We start from the raw sequence: 13,648 nt of genomic DNA, 5'->3' as shown, positions 1-13,648 counted from the left end.
GAACAGAAGATTAAGTCCATCTAGAGTAAATGGGCACACTTGATTTCTGCAAGGCTTTACTTCTAGATATTTTTATGTAGTTGAATCTTCTCAATTAAAATCCGGTCTTTCTCCTGTTCAAGGGTTTTCCAGACAGGCTGATATTAGTCACATAATGATTCTTCCAGACAAGCTGGGTCGTCAGGACTGACCTCAGAAAGTTCTTTATTAGAACAGTGTGGTCTCCAGTAATATCACTTCATTGTGAGTTTTCTACATGGAAAGGGTAAACCAAATTGTTGGTGTCAGATACAATTCCCATAAAGAGAAGATGAAAAGAAAGATCTATGAGGTCACATCCAGCCAGTCTCTGGAGGACTGGGGCAAGAGGATTCCGGGATGTATCTATTTTCTAACACTCTATCCAGCTCAGACACTCATGTTTACATTTATATAGCACCTTTCCTCAAAGGAAATGACTTCACTCAGGGAACAGTGAGAGGTCATTTTCCATCTGAGTTACACAGAGAAGCAATAAACTTCACCCTGTCAGGAAGTTTGCACTGAGAGTCTGTGAGTACTCTTTTGTGGCTCACACCCCATCACTCCAACTCACCCACCTGCCTGTGTGAGATGTTCTAAGCTATTCTACACCTGCTGTTCAGGCCCTCTGTCCTCTCTTCCCAGGCAGCTCCCATGGCTTTCCCAGTGACCTTAATTATCACCTCGTCAAGTATACGCATTTAGTGCATTTAATATGTCCCCAGAAATCAATCCACCCTCTCCATGCACTCATTTCATTTAACCCTTCCATCAATCCCCTGTCTCATTGTAGTATATGTTCACATTCTGGTTTGAAGTGACTTACAAATAATCTGTCCTCTTATTAGAGCCTCGTAAAAGGGGACTTTGCAACCTGCTGGCTGTGTGATCTTTCCACCCCTGAAAGGGAGCTTCAAAATGGTATTAGCTCCCTTTTCTTGTTGGAGCATTGCAAGACTGGTCTGGTCTAAATCCGACTTACTGCCTCTAATGTGCTTTGAATATTTCCCATCAAAGGGAGCAGCTACTCTCTCCCTCAAGTTCTCTCTCTCTCTCTCTCTCTCTCTCTCTCTCTCTCTCTCTCTCTCTCTCTCTCTCTCTCTCTCTCTTCCTCCCTCTCTCTTTAGTGGTATTTGCAACCCTTTTTACTTGGAATCACCTGAACATTTCATTAGAGTGTGGTCTTCCTTGCACCAGGGTCCTGAATACAGATGAAAATTCAACTAAAGATAACAATCTCATTTGCGAATTTCTCTTATATATGGGCTTCTGCTGTTTCAATGTGTCTATGTAGTTATGATATATTGATAGTTATGATATGTAGATTAAGGATGTCCTCCATGCTGTCGTGCTCTGGACAATAAACTGCTACGCTGGAATAATTCCAGGTGATTTGGAGCTAATGGATTAAGGTTCAAATCCTTGCTTAGTATTTACCAGTTTATGATGTTATAGTTATCAAGTATGGGAGCTGCAGCAATTGATCACAATGTAGCTTATAACAAAAGACACATATTCTCTATCAGATCCAGTGGCCAGAAACTTTCCCTGCTTATTTTCTGACCATTTAACTTCTAGTGGTTACCAGCTGTGCTTGTTAGTTTTAATTCCCACCTTTCTAAAACTTAGAATCACCCAATAAGTGAGTCTTAAGAAGGATTTAACAGATAGGGAATGTTTGGCCCATTTGGCATGTCTAGGGTGGGTGAGGGATTGTCTTGAATGTAAGTTGAAGGTATAAGACTCCTTGAATGTAGATAGTACTATTTAACAGACTGGATCCTGCGCTGTATACAAGTAGAAAATGCTGCTGAAGGTAAACAGCAAAAGAGGCAACCAATGGTTGTCTTTGTTTCTCTCTGCTCTTGACTGTGGATGTGATATGACTAGCTGTTTGGACTCCTGCTTTGGCCTCATCTCAATGGAATATAATCTACCAATATTTCCTCTCCAATGTTGCTTTTTAAAAAAATCACAGAAAGAACTAGGGAACTGAACACCATCAATCTGAGGCAGTTGCTGGTCATAGATTCACCATCTCAGCTTCTGTCTCCATGTCCTCAGGGCAGATTTTTCAGTCTCCCATTTGTCTTATTTTCTAATAAAAACACCCTTTATGGGTTTGAGACCTACTTATGTCTAGTAGAATATCATTTTGAGGTGCTCGCTCATTATACCTGGAGAAGCTTGATTTCTTAACAATGTTATGTTCATGGGTACCAGTGGGTTGGAGACCATCTTGGTTTAGCTCATTACTACTTTAGTCTAGGTAAGTAAGTGATTGAGGATGATGCCTGATGTTGGCCTCTGGCAGCATACATGTGCAAACATACAAGCATGCCCCTAACTCCACATACATGTGCACATATACCTACTGCCACACACTAACATACATGCTAAGTGACATTATACTTTTATAAGAAGCCATTTTAAAAAACTTTATATTTTGTTAAATGTATTTGCTTAAACTGAGGAAAAAATTGTTCATCTGTGATCTTACTATCTTTTGAAGAGGAAATCCTGGGGATCAAACCCAGAGCCTAACACAGGATAAATAAGTGCTCTACTATTGAACTACATCTTTCATATATTTTAAAAGTTTATTCTCCTATAACTAAATTTAGATTTGCTTTGTGGGACTTTTTTTTTAGGAAAAAATATAGTTGGGGTTCTTTCCTAAGTGGGTGATGGGGATATTTCATTGTGCTCTCTGCAACTGCTGTGGTAATTCATTTGTTTGTTTGTTTGTTTTCTCTTGGGAATGTTTGAAGACATAAAACTTTCCAAAGAAAACCACAGAGATTAGGAAGGACAGAGCGAAGGCAAGGTGAATTCAGTCATAGAGAGTCAAAGAAACCATGGTAACAGGTATGAACAGTACTGCCTAATTGTTCTATAAAGACTTTTATACAAAGTTCTCTTGTCTAAATCTTTCTAAGCCAAGTAGAAAGGCAAGACTTTTAGATCCCTCTCTTGACAACTCAAAGTTAAGAGCAGGTTAAATCTAAAGCCTTATGCTAAATAGTGAAGATTGGTTGACCAAATATAAAAAAAAAATGCCCTGTATTACCTTTGGTCAGGGCACTGGGCCTGAAACACAGTCAGTATTCAGTAACATTTATTGAACTCCTGCAGTATTCATTGCCACCGATGAATTGGGTGTGGACCCATGGAGAGGAGAAAATGGCCTCTGCCATGTGACATATTGACTCTGAATTATTTCTTTTATTTCTTCAGGTTTCTTTGATCTTTCTTGGGTCTGTTCTGAATGAATCAAGGCCAGTTCATCTAATTAAGGAATGAAAGTAGGGTTAAATGGTAGAAAAGCAGTGATAAAGACTTCATGCCAGAGGTTGGGACTTACCCCCAATCTACACACACATACACACACACACACACACACACACACACACACACACACACACACAGAAAGCATGCACCTACACCATGTACTCTTTGTTTTATTGAGGGACCCTGCTATGATGAATCTACCTGGCCATATGATGTCATAAGTCTCCAGGGAGTTGAACACATTTGGGAGTCAAGATCTCAAAGGTTAGACAGTAGCTACAATTAGGAAGGAAGCACCTTTGTATACATATAGCAGAGTTTGTCAGCTCCTACTCAACCCTGCTACAGTAGAAATCTGCTGAGAGCCATTGCTGCTTCGTTTGAAAGAAAAGCCTCCAATATTGCTCCCCCAGCCTTGGGTATTCACTCAGAACAGGAGGAAAGCAAGATTGTAGCTGCTCTTCATGTAAGGTGAGGGACTTGGGACATCTCATGCCTTTCAGGACTGGGTCCCTGTTTCTTCCTGGAGGTAGATTCAGAGAGTTTGTGTAGAGAAAGAGCAGGAAGAACCTTGGGGTTGATGCTCCTTGGCAGCTCTGTCCACAGCATAGGGTCTCATTTCCTTCATCTGTAAACCTAAAACTTCTTGGGAATAGACGTGACTCAGCTGTGAAGAGCAACCGTTCTTGCAGAGCACTCAGGTTCTGCTTTCAACAGTCAGCTAGTGGGGTGGCTCATAACTGCTTGTACTTCTAGCTCCAAGGTATGTATGTATGCCTTATTCCAGACTTCATGGATACCTGTCCTGACTTGTGTACACACATAAGCACACACACACACACACACACACACACACACACACACACACACACACAAACGTGCTATATTTATTTATTTTTCTTTCTTTTTTATTCTTTTTTATTTTTTACTGGATATTTTCTTTATTTACATTTCAGATGTTGTCCTCTTTCCCAGTTTCCCCTGCACCCCAGAAAGCCCCTATCCCTTCTCCCCTCCCCCTGATTTTATGAGGGTGTTCGTCCACCCACCCACCAACTCACTCTACTACCTCCCTGCCCTTGAATTCATTGAGCCTTCACAAGACCAAGGGCCTGTTCTCCCACTGATTCCTGACAAGGCCATGCTATGGTACATATGCGACTGGAACCATGGGTTCCTTTGTGTGTATTCTTTGGTTGGTGGTTTAGTCCCTGGGAGCTCTGGGAAATCTGGTTGGTTGATATTATTGTTTTTCCTATGGGGTTGAAAACCCCTCCAGCTCCTTCAGTCCTTTCTCTAACTCCACCCTTGGGGATCTGTGCTCAAGCCAATGGTTGGCTGAGAATATCCAACTCTGTATTTGTCAGGCACAGGCAGAACCTTTCAGGAGACAGCTATATCAGGCTCCTGTCAGCATGCACTTCTTGCCATCCACAATAGTGTCTGGGTTTGGTGACTGTATATGGGATGGATCTCCAGGTGGGGCAGTCTCTGGATGACCTTTCCTTCAGTCTTTGCTCCACTCTTTGTCTCCATATTTGTTCCTGTGAGTATTTTGTTTCCCTTATTAAACATCACCAACAGAATACAAGAGATAGAAGAGAGAATCTCAGGTGCAGAAGATACCATAGAAAACATAGATACAATAGTCAAAGAAAACACAAAATGTAAAAAGCTACTAACACAAAACTTCCAGGAAATCCAGGACACAATGAGAAGACCAAACCTATGGATAATGTGTATAGAAGAAAGTGAAGATTCCCAACTTAAAGGGCCAGTAAATATTTTCAGCAAAATTATAGAAGAAAACTTCTATAATAATAACCTAAAGAAAGAGATACTCATGAACATACAAGAAGTGTACAGATCTCCAAATAAACTGGACCAGAAAAGAAATTCCTCTTGTCACATAATAATAAAAACACCAAATGCACAAAACAAAGAAAGAATATTAAAAGAAGTAAGGGGGAAAATGTTGAGTAACATATAAAGGCAGACCTATCAGAATTACACCAAACTTCTTACCAGACCAGACTTCTAAAAGCCAGAAGATCCTGGGTAGAGGTCATACAGACCCTAAGAGAGTACAAATACCAGCCCACGTTACTATACCAGTAAAACTCTCAATTACCATGGATTGAGAAACCAAGATATTCCATTACTAAACCAAATTTCCACAAAACCAGCCCTACAAAGGATAATAGATGAAAAACAACACAAGGTGAGAAACTACACAAAAAAAACCAAGAAAGAAATATTCTTTCAATAAACCCAAAAAATGATAGCCACAAAGCATAGTTCCACCTTCAACAACAAAAATAACAGGAAGCAAAAATCACTATTCCTTTATATCTCTTTTTTTCTTTAACATTTTCTTTTTTAAATTAGTTATTTTCTTTATTTACATTTCAAATGTTATCCCCTTTCCTCATTTCCCCTATGAAAACCACCTATCCCATTGCCCCTCCCCTACTCAATAACCCACCCACTCCCTCTTCCCTGTCCTGACATTCCCAGGACAACAATGAGCCTTAAAAGGATTAAGGGCCTCTCCTCTCATTGATGTCTGACAAGGCCATCCTCTGCTACACATGCTGCTGGAGCCATTGGGTCCCTTCATGTGTACTCTTTGGTTGATGATTAAGTCCCTAGGAGCTCTGGGGGTACTGGTTGGTTCATATTGTTGTTCCTCCTATGGGGCTGCAAACCCCTTCAGCTCCTTGGGTCATTTCTTTAGCTCCTCCATTTAGGGACCCTGTGCTCAGTTCAGTGGTTGACTGAGAGTGTTCCCCTCTGTATTTGTCAGGCACTGGCAGAGCCTCTCAGGAGACAGCTGGTTATATCAGGGTCCCATCAACAAGCACTTTCCTGGATCCACAATAGAGTCCAGGTTTGGTGACTGTATATGGGATGTATCCCCAGGTGGGGCATTTTCTGGATGGTCTTTCCTTTAGTCTCTGCTCCACAAATTGTCTCTTTATTTCCTTCCATGGGTGCTTTGTTCCCCCTTCTAAGAAGGACCAAATTACCCACACTTTGGTCTACCTTCTTCTTGAGTTTCATATGGTCTGTGAATTGTATCTTGGGTATTCGGAGCTTCTAGATTAATACCCACTTATCAGTAAGTGCATACTGTGTGTGTTGTTTTGTGATTGGGTTACTTCACTGAGGATATTTTCTAGCCCATCCATTTGCCTAAAAATTTCATGAATTCATTGTTTTTAATAGCTGAGTAGTACTCCGTTGTGTAATTGTATCACATTTTCTGAATCATTTCCCCTCTTAACATCAATGGACTCAATTCCCCGATATTCATTTTTCAAATTTGATCCTGTGATTTTGAAATAAAAAGGAAGATCTGCCACATATTAATTTGTTGAACCTTCCAGTCTTCTTGCCTTATTTGGTTCTGAAATCAGCTAATGAGGTACGATAATTTGGTCCCCATTAAAAGGAGCTGAGGCCCTCATGAGGCTAGCAAGAGGTGAAGAAAACACAACACAGAAATCCATATTCACCCAGATCAGCTCAGTTTGACCATGACAACCAGGATATTACATAACCAGACTTCTAATTACTCCTGAGAACAAATTTAAAAGAAGGTGAGCTGAAGGCACAGAGGGTAGGTCCAAAGCAATCTTGGAAAGGGTGGATTCTCAGTCTTTGGAATGGAAACTGAGAAGGATATTTGTAACAAAAAACTGGCATCAAGAACAGTAGGTAAAGTTCACAGAAGAAGGAAAACAAACTTCAATTATATCCAACCAATGTTTATTGAGTTTCTCTCCTAAGAAACTTACTCATTAAGGCAGAAAAGACATATAGCCCTTGAGGCAAGATGTAACTAAGTCAATCCAATATTCAAACATGAGTAAGAGCAACAGAAGGCCAGGAGGGACATGCAAAGGTTTGTAGAAATTCAATGAAGGAGCCATATCCCCTGGCAGCATTAGGATAGCACTGCTGCGCTGGTGCTTTCAGCTGGGTAGTAACACCCAGGATGAGATAACCGGGGAGATGCAAGCATGACAGTCACTGTCAGAAAAGAGAGCAGAATCTGGGAAATGAAGGAATGAATGTTATTACAATTCATGGAGCATAATAGCACAATAGGAAAGAACTCACAATCATTTTGAAGAAAATAATAACAACTAATAGATTAAGATTCTTAGCAATATATCTTTGTCCAGCACTTTGGTAAAAGGTGATTGGTTTATGTAATATGATGAGAAATCAGAGTATGTAAATCGAGAGTGGATATAGGTGAAGAGAGACAAACAGGCCAGATAGATAGGGAGATAAAATTTGAATCAATCTGGAGATAACAGGAATGAAATTAAGATGCTTACAACATGGATTCTAATTAAAAAAACACACTGGAGTTTTAGGGAAGGGCAACATTATGCCTGGGACTTTGAATACTATTGGGAAAAGGAAGATATCATGATTGATATTAGAAAAAAATGAGAAGCACTGGCAAGATTGGAGAAAACGTAATTAAGGAGAATAGGTGTGTTTAGCAAAAACAATCTATAAAAATGAAGCAGTGGGAAGACAGAACTGATAGTGAGAAAGCAAGGCAAGAATCCACTTCTGAGATGAAGGCAGATTGCATTACATGGGTAATGTCACAAAGGAGGAGGGTTGCTGAAGGAAGCAAGACCATTACTTTCAGTCCAGGGTTTAAGGGGGCACCAGCGCAGGAATTTTGGCAGTGTTTATAAGGATACGGTTGCAGAGCACTTCATTTCCTCTGCACATCAGAAGCTCTGCTTGAGCTTTTATAGTCACAGCATCCTACAACTTCGCTGTACAAATCATCTGATGCATTCTATTGGTATTGCTGAATGGAGAAATGCATGCATGTATGCACATGCACATACATGCATGCACACAGACTCCTACATACAATGCTGCTTAAGAAAGTTGGAGGTTTATTTTTACAGTATCACTAAAGCAAAAGTGCCGAGGTCCATCTCAATCCAGGGCAGCCTCAGAATCATCTGTAGGATTATCGTAAACCCCATTCCCAGAGATCCTAAATGCGTCTGAGGTGAAGGCCCTGCCAACTGAATTTTTACCTTGACACACTACCTTAGATGCTGTTGCTTGTTGAGAATTGTCAAGCGAGTGAAAAGGCTTCTGAATACTCAGTTTGAAATCAGGTGTAGAATCCCAAGAGTTTCTTTTCTTTTCTGTCAGAACACTGCTTTGGTTCTGTGCTGATTTTCTCACAAGCAATATGTTTTCTTGCCAACAATATAGGACTCTTAGATGTGCTAACCCAGATCCTTAAACATGCCTGTTGATTTCAAATATTTTCTCATTAAATATTTATTTATTTATTTTTCAATCTGTCAACTTCATGGACGTATAATTGACAAAGTTATACATATACAAGGTGACAGTTTGATGTTTTGATGCATATATTCATTGTGAACTGATGACCCAAATCTAGAAAATTCATACCTCTGGAACTTCTCACATAGTAATGTTTATCTTGTTTTTACCCATGTAATACAATAGTTCATATCTATTATAATTTCTTAGTAAATTCAAGTACAAAGGGTATTAACTGTCATCATTATGATGTGTGCTACATTGCCAAGATATATTGTAGATTCATTTTGCAGAAAATGCACATTTCCTCATTTGACCAAGGTGAGTTTCTGTGAGTTTCATTTTCTTTTTTTTTTAAATTGCAAATAGATTCTTTTCTCATACAATTCATTGCAACAATAGTTTCTCTTCCCTTGACTTCTCCCAGATCCCCACACTTCTCCTCTCTCCCCAATCCCAGAAAAGAATTGGTCTCCAGGAGATAATAGGAAGCATGACAAAACAAGATATAATAAGACAAGGCAAAAAGCCCTCATATTGAGGCTGGACCAAGCAACCCAATAGGAGGAAAAGAGTTCCTAAAGCATGTAAACAATCAGAGACACACCTACTCCTACTGTTAGGAGTCCCACAGAAACAGCAAACTGATAGCTATCACATATGCATAGATGACCTAATTCAGACCCTTGCACGCCTTGTGTTTGCTGCTTCAATCTCTGTGAACCCATATGTAACCAACTTAGTCGATTCAATGGGCCATGCTCTCCTGGTGTCCTCTATTCCTTCTGACTCCTCCAGCCTTCCTTCTTCCTCTTTCTTAGGGTTCGCCAAAGTCTGAGGGGAAGGACCTTACAAAGACCTCTTATTTATACCCTATGTGTAATGTCTGGCTGTAGCTTTCTGCATCCATTCCTAGCTGCTGCTGCTACTGCCGCTTTGATGACAACTGGACAAGGAATATAGTAGAATATAATATTATTATTAGTAGTAGTATTAGTATTAGTGTTAGTAGTGGTAGTAGTAGTAGTAGTAGTAGTAGTATTTGGCTAGATCTGTTTGATTTTTCTCCAGGTTTCTGGGCTATCCAGTCACTAGTTCTTAGTCATTTAGGTAGTGTAGGGCATGGGATTTCTTTCATAGAGTGGCTACTAGTTAAAGCAGACATGGTTGGTTACTCTCAAGTTCTGAGCCACCAATGCCACAGAACATCTTGTAAGCAGGAGAGATGGTAGGTCAGAGGTTTTGTGGCTGGGTTGGTGATACGATTTCTCTTTCAGTGGCCTGCACTTTTTTCTGCACCAAAGAGACTAGAAAGTAGTGGTAGAAGCCCTATGCATGTATCAGATTAGATTCTCTGTTCAGTGAGCTAGGTGGATGTTGTCCTCAGCAATAGGGCCTTGCTAAGAGTTTTCAGAGAGCAACCATCTGTCCCAGCATCAGCATCAGTTTTTGGGTGGGTCTCCAGATGATTCCCATGGGCAACAACCCAGTCCCACACTGGGAGACTTACCTACCTATAAGATATGGTTCCTTTTTAGTTTTTCATAGTCAAAAACATTTTAAAATCAGACAGAAATTGTTGGAGATTCAAAGGTAACAAAAAGGAGTAAACTGTATTTGTTTCGTTTACTCATGAAATGGAAAAGTATGTATATGTTTAGGTACAACAATTTGCTTAAAATAAACTGATCCTTGTGGACAAACAGTAGATTTCTCAGCTACTTTGAATTTTATGATTATATGCACATCTGCCAGTCAATCTTTATGGATAGGACTTTTCAAACTAAAGGGGAGCCGTATCCTTTTGCTCATACAATGTTAACCATAGCCCCCAACCTCCCAGGTTGAATAAAATAAAGCACCCTTTGAATCACACACACATGCATAATTTGATTCCAATAAAAATGGAGATGAGCTACAGCTAGATAACCATCAGCTCAGTCCAAGGTACAAAGGTTTACTTCTTTTTCTTTGCATTTACTCATTTTTATAGTAGTGACTTCCCAGCTCATTTCAGAATAAATCCATGTGGCATTGAAACAAATGCCAAAGAAACAGGGGAAAAAAACCCTTCCTCAGAATTTCTTGTCCATATTTATAGTGAGTTGACAGATATTGCATTTCCTTCAGATCAAGCACTAATCAATTCATAGCTAAGAGGAAAAGAAAAAAAGAGAGAATGAAGAAAACAGATGAAGAGGAACAGTTTGCATGGAGCTTCTGGTCATTTTCCTTCTGTTGTAATTCTCATTAGGAAACCTAATTAGCATTACATTAATAAATATAGAAATTGGTGATGCAAGAAGCAAAGAAGTCGCTGTCACATTTGCAAATGTGTTGCTGCCATTTGCTTCTTAAAGCCAGCATCTTGGATTCTCAATTTGGCATTTAAAAGAGGGCAGCAAGGTTTTTCCCACCATGTTTCTGATTCTCCTATTTGCCCAGAACACAAATAACAGGGTGAAAGGAGGTGGTGGGCTTGTGACTGGCCTTGTTTGAATCCCCCAAACACCCCATAAGCAGCTCCTTTGCAACTCAGTCTCATTCTCCTCTTGGCTGTTGATAAAACTGATTTTTGGTTCTGACAGAATCCCTGCTCCCTGATAGATTTTGGGAAACTCAGCTAGGCTTTGCCATTGACAATGGAATGGGCCAGGGTGTTAGTGTAAAGAACAAAGGGTTCCCTGGATTGTGTCTGTTGTCTAGATAAAGGAAATTGGGGTGATAGTGCTAATGTGGAGGGTTGCTGGGCCAAATTTTTTTTTCTTTTTTTTTTTTTATTATTATTCGATATAATTTATTTACATTTCAAATGATTTCCCCTTTTCTAGCCCCCCCCACTCCCCGAAAGTCCCGCAAGCCCCCTTCTCTTCCCCTGTCCTCCCACCCACCCCTTCCCACTTCCCCGTTCTGGTTTTGTTGAATACTGTTTCACTGAGTCTTTCCAGAACCAGGGGCCACTCCTCCTTTCTTCTTGTACCTCATTTGATGTGTGGATTATGTTTTGGGTATTCCAGTTTTCTAGGTTAATATCCACTTATTAGTGAGTGCATACCATGATTCACCTTTTGAGTCTGGGTTACCTCACTTAGTATGATATTCTCTAGCTCCATCCATTTGCCTAAGAATTTCATGAATTCATTGTTTCTAATGGCTGAATAGTACTCCATTGTGTAGATATACCACATTTTTTGCATCCACTCTTCTGTTGAGGGATACCTGGGTTCTTTCCAGCATCTGGCAATTACAAATAGGGCTGCTATGAACATAGTAGAACATGTATCCTTATTACATGGTTGGGAGTCTTCTGGGTATATGCCCAGGAGTGGTATAGCAGGATCTTCTGGAAGTAAGGTGCCCAGTTTTCGGAGGAACCGCCAGACTGATTTCCAGAGTGGTTGTACCAATTTGCAACCCCACCAGCAGTGGAGGAGTGTTCCTCTTTCTCCACACCCTCTCCAACACCTGCTGTCTCCTGAATTTTTAATCTTAGCCATTCTGACTGGTGTAAGATGAAATCTTAGGGTTGTTTTGATTTGCATTTCCCTAATGACTAATGAAGTTGAGCATTTTTTAAGATGCTTCTCCGCCATCCGAAGTTCTTCAGGTGAGAATTCTTTGTTTAACTCTGTACCCCATTTTTTAATAGGGTTGTTTGGTTTTCTGGAGTCTAACTTCTTGAGTTCTTTATAGATATTGGATATTAGCCCTCTATCTGATGTAGGATTGGTGAAGATCTTTTCCCAATTTGTTGGTTGCCGATTTGTCCTCTTGATGGTGTCCTTTGCCTTACAGAAACTTTGTAATTTTATGAGGTCCCATTTGTCAATTCTTGCTCTTAGAGCATATGCTATTGGTGTTCTGTTCAGAAACTTTCTCCCTGTACCGATGTCCTCAATGGTCTTCCCCAGTTTTTTTTCTATTAGCTTCAGAGTGTCTGGCTTTATGTGGAGGTCCTTGATCCATTTGGATTTGAGCTTAGTACAAGGAGACAAGGATGGATCAATTCGCATTCTTCTGCATGCTGACCTCCAGTTGAACCAGCACCATTTGTTGAAAAGGCTATCTTTTTTCCATTGGATGTTTTCAGCCTCTTTGTCGAGGATCAAGTGGCCATAGGTGTGTGGGTTCATTTCTGGATCTTCAATCCTGTTCCATTGATCCTCCTGCCTGTCACTGTACCAATACCATGCAGTTTTTAACACTATTGCTCTGTAGTATTGCTTGAGGTCAGGGATACTGATTCCCCCAGATTTCCTTTTGTTGCTGAGAATAGTTTTAGCTATCCTGGGTTTTTTGTTGTTCCAGATGAATTTGATAATTGCTCTTTCTAACTCTGTGAAGAATTGAGTTGGGATTTTGATGGGTATTGCATTGAATCTGTATAGTGCTTTAGGCAAAATGGCCATTTTAACTATATTGATTCTGCCGATCCATGAGCATGGGAGGTTTTCCCATTTTTTGAGGTCTTCTTCCATTTCCTTCTTCAGAGTCTTGAAGTTCTTGTCATACAGATCTTTCACATGTTTGGTAAGAGTCACCCCAAGATACTTTATACTGTTTGTGGCTATTGTGAAGGGGGTCATTTCCCTAATTTCTTTCTCAGCCTGCTTATCCTTTGAGTATAGGAAGGCCACTGATTTGCTTGAGTTGACTTTATAACCGGCCACTTTGCTGAAGTTGTTTATCAGCTGTAGGAGCTCTCTAGTGGAGTTCTTTGGGTCACTTAGGTAGACGATCATGTCATCTGCAAATAATGATAGTTTGACTTCTTCCTTTCCAATTTGTATCCCTTTGACCTCCTTATGTTGTCGAATTGCCCGAGCTAGTACCTCAAGTACAATATTGAAAAGATAAGGAGAAAGGGGGCAGCCTTGTCTGGTCCCTGATTTCAGTGGGATTGCTTCAAGTTTCTCTCCATTTAGTTTGATGCTGGCTACCGGTTTGCTGTATATTGCTTTTACTATGTTTAGGTATGGGCCTTGAATTCCTGTTC

At 40.2% G+C, this 13,648-nt stretch overlaps 1 protein-coding gene across 1 annotated transcript in view; it reads left to right on the top strand.

The window, feature by feature from the left end:
* Agbl1 (AGBL carboxypeptidase 1) overlaps window positions 1-13,648 on the top strand; it is a 907,135-nt gene that overhangs the window by 571,655 nt on the left and 321,832 nt on the right. The gene's annotated exons all lie outside the window — the stretch shown is intronic.

The sequence above is a fragment of the Apodemus sylvaticus genome, chromosome 1 (assembly GCF_947179515.1).
Source record: "Apodemus sylvaticus chromosome 1, mApoSyl1.1, whole genome shotgun sequence".
Taxonomy (NCBI): domain Eukaryota; kingdom Metazoa; phylum Chordata; class Mammalia; order Rodentia; family Muridae; genus Apodemus; species Apodemus sylvaticus.
Note: the sequence above shows the minus strand (reverse complement) of the source record. Positions and strands in the feature narration are given on the sequence as shown.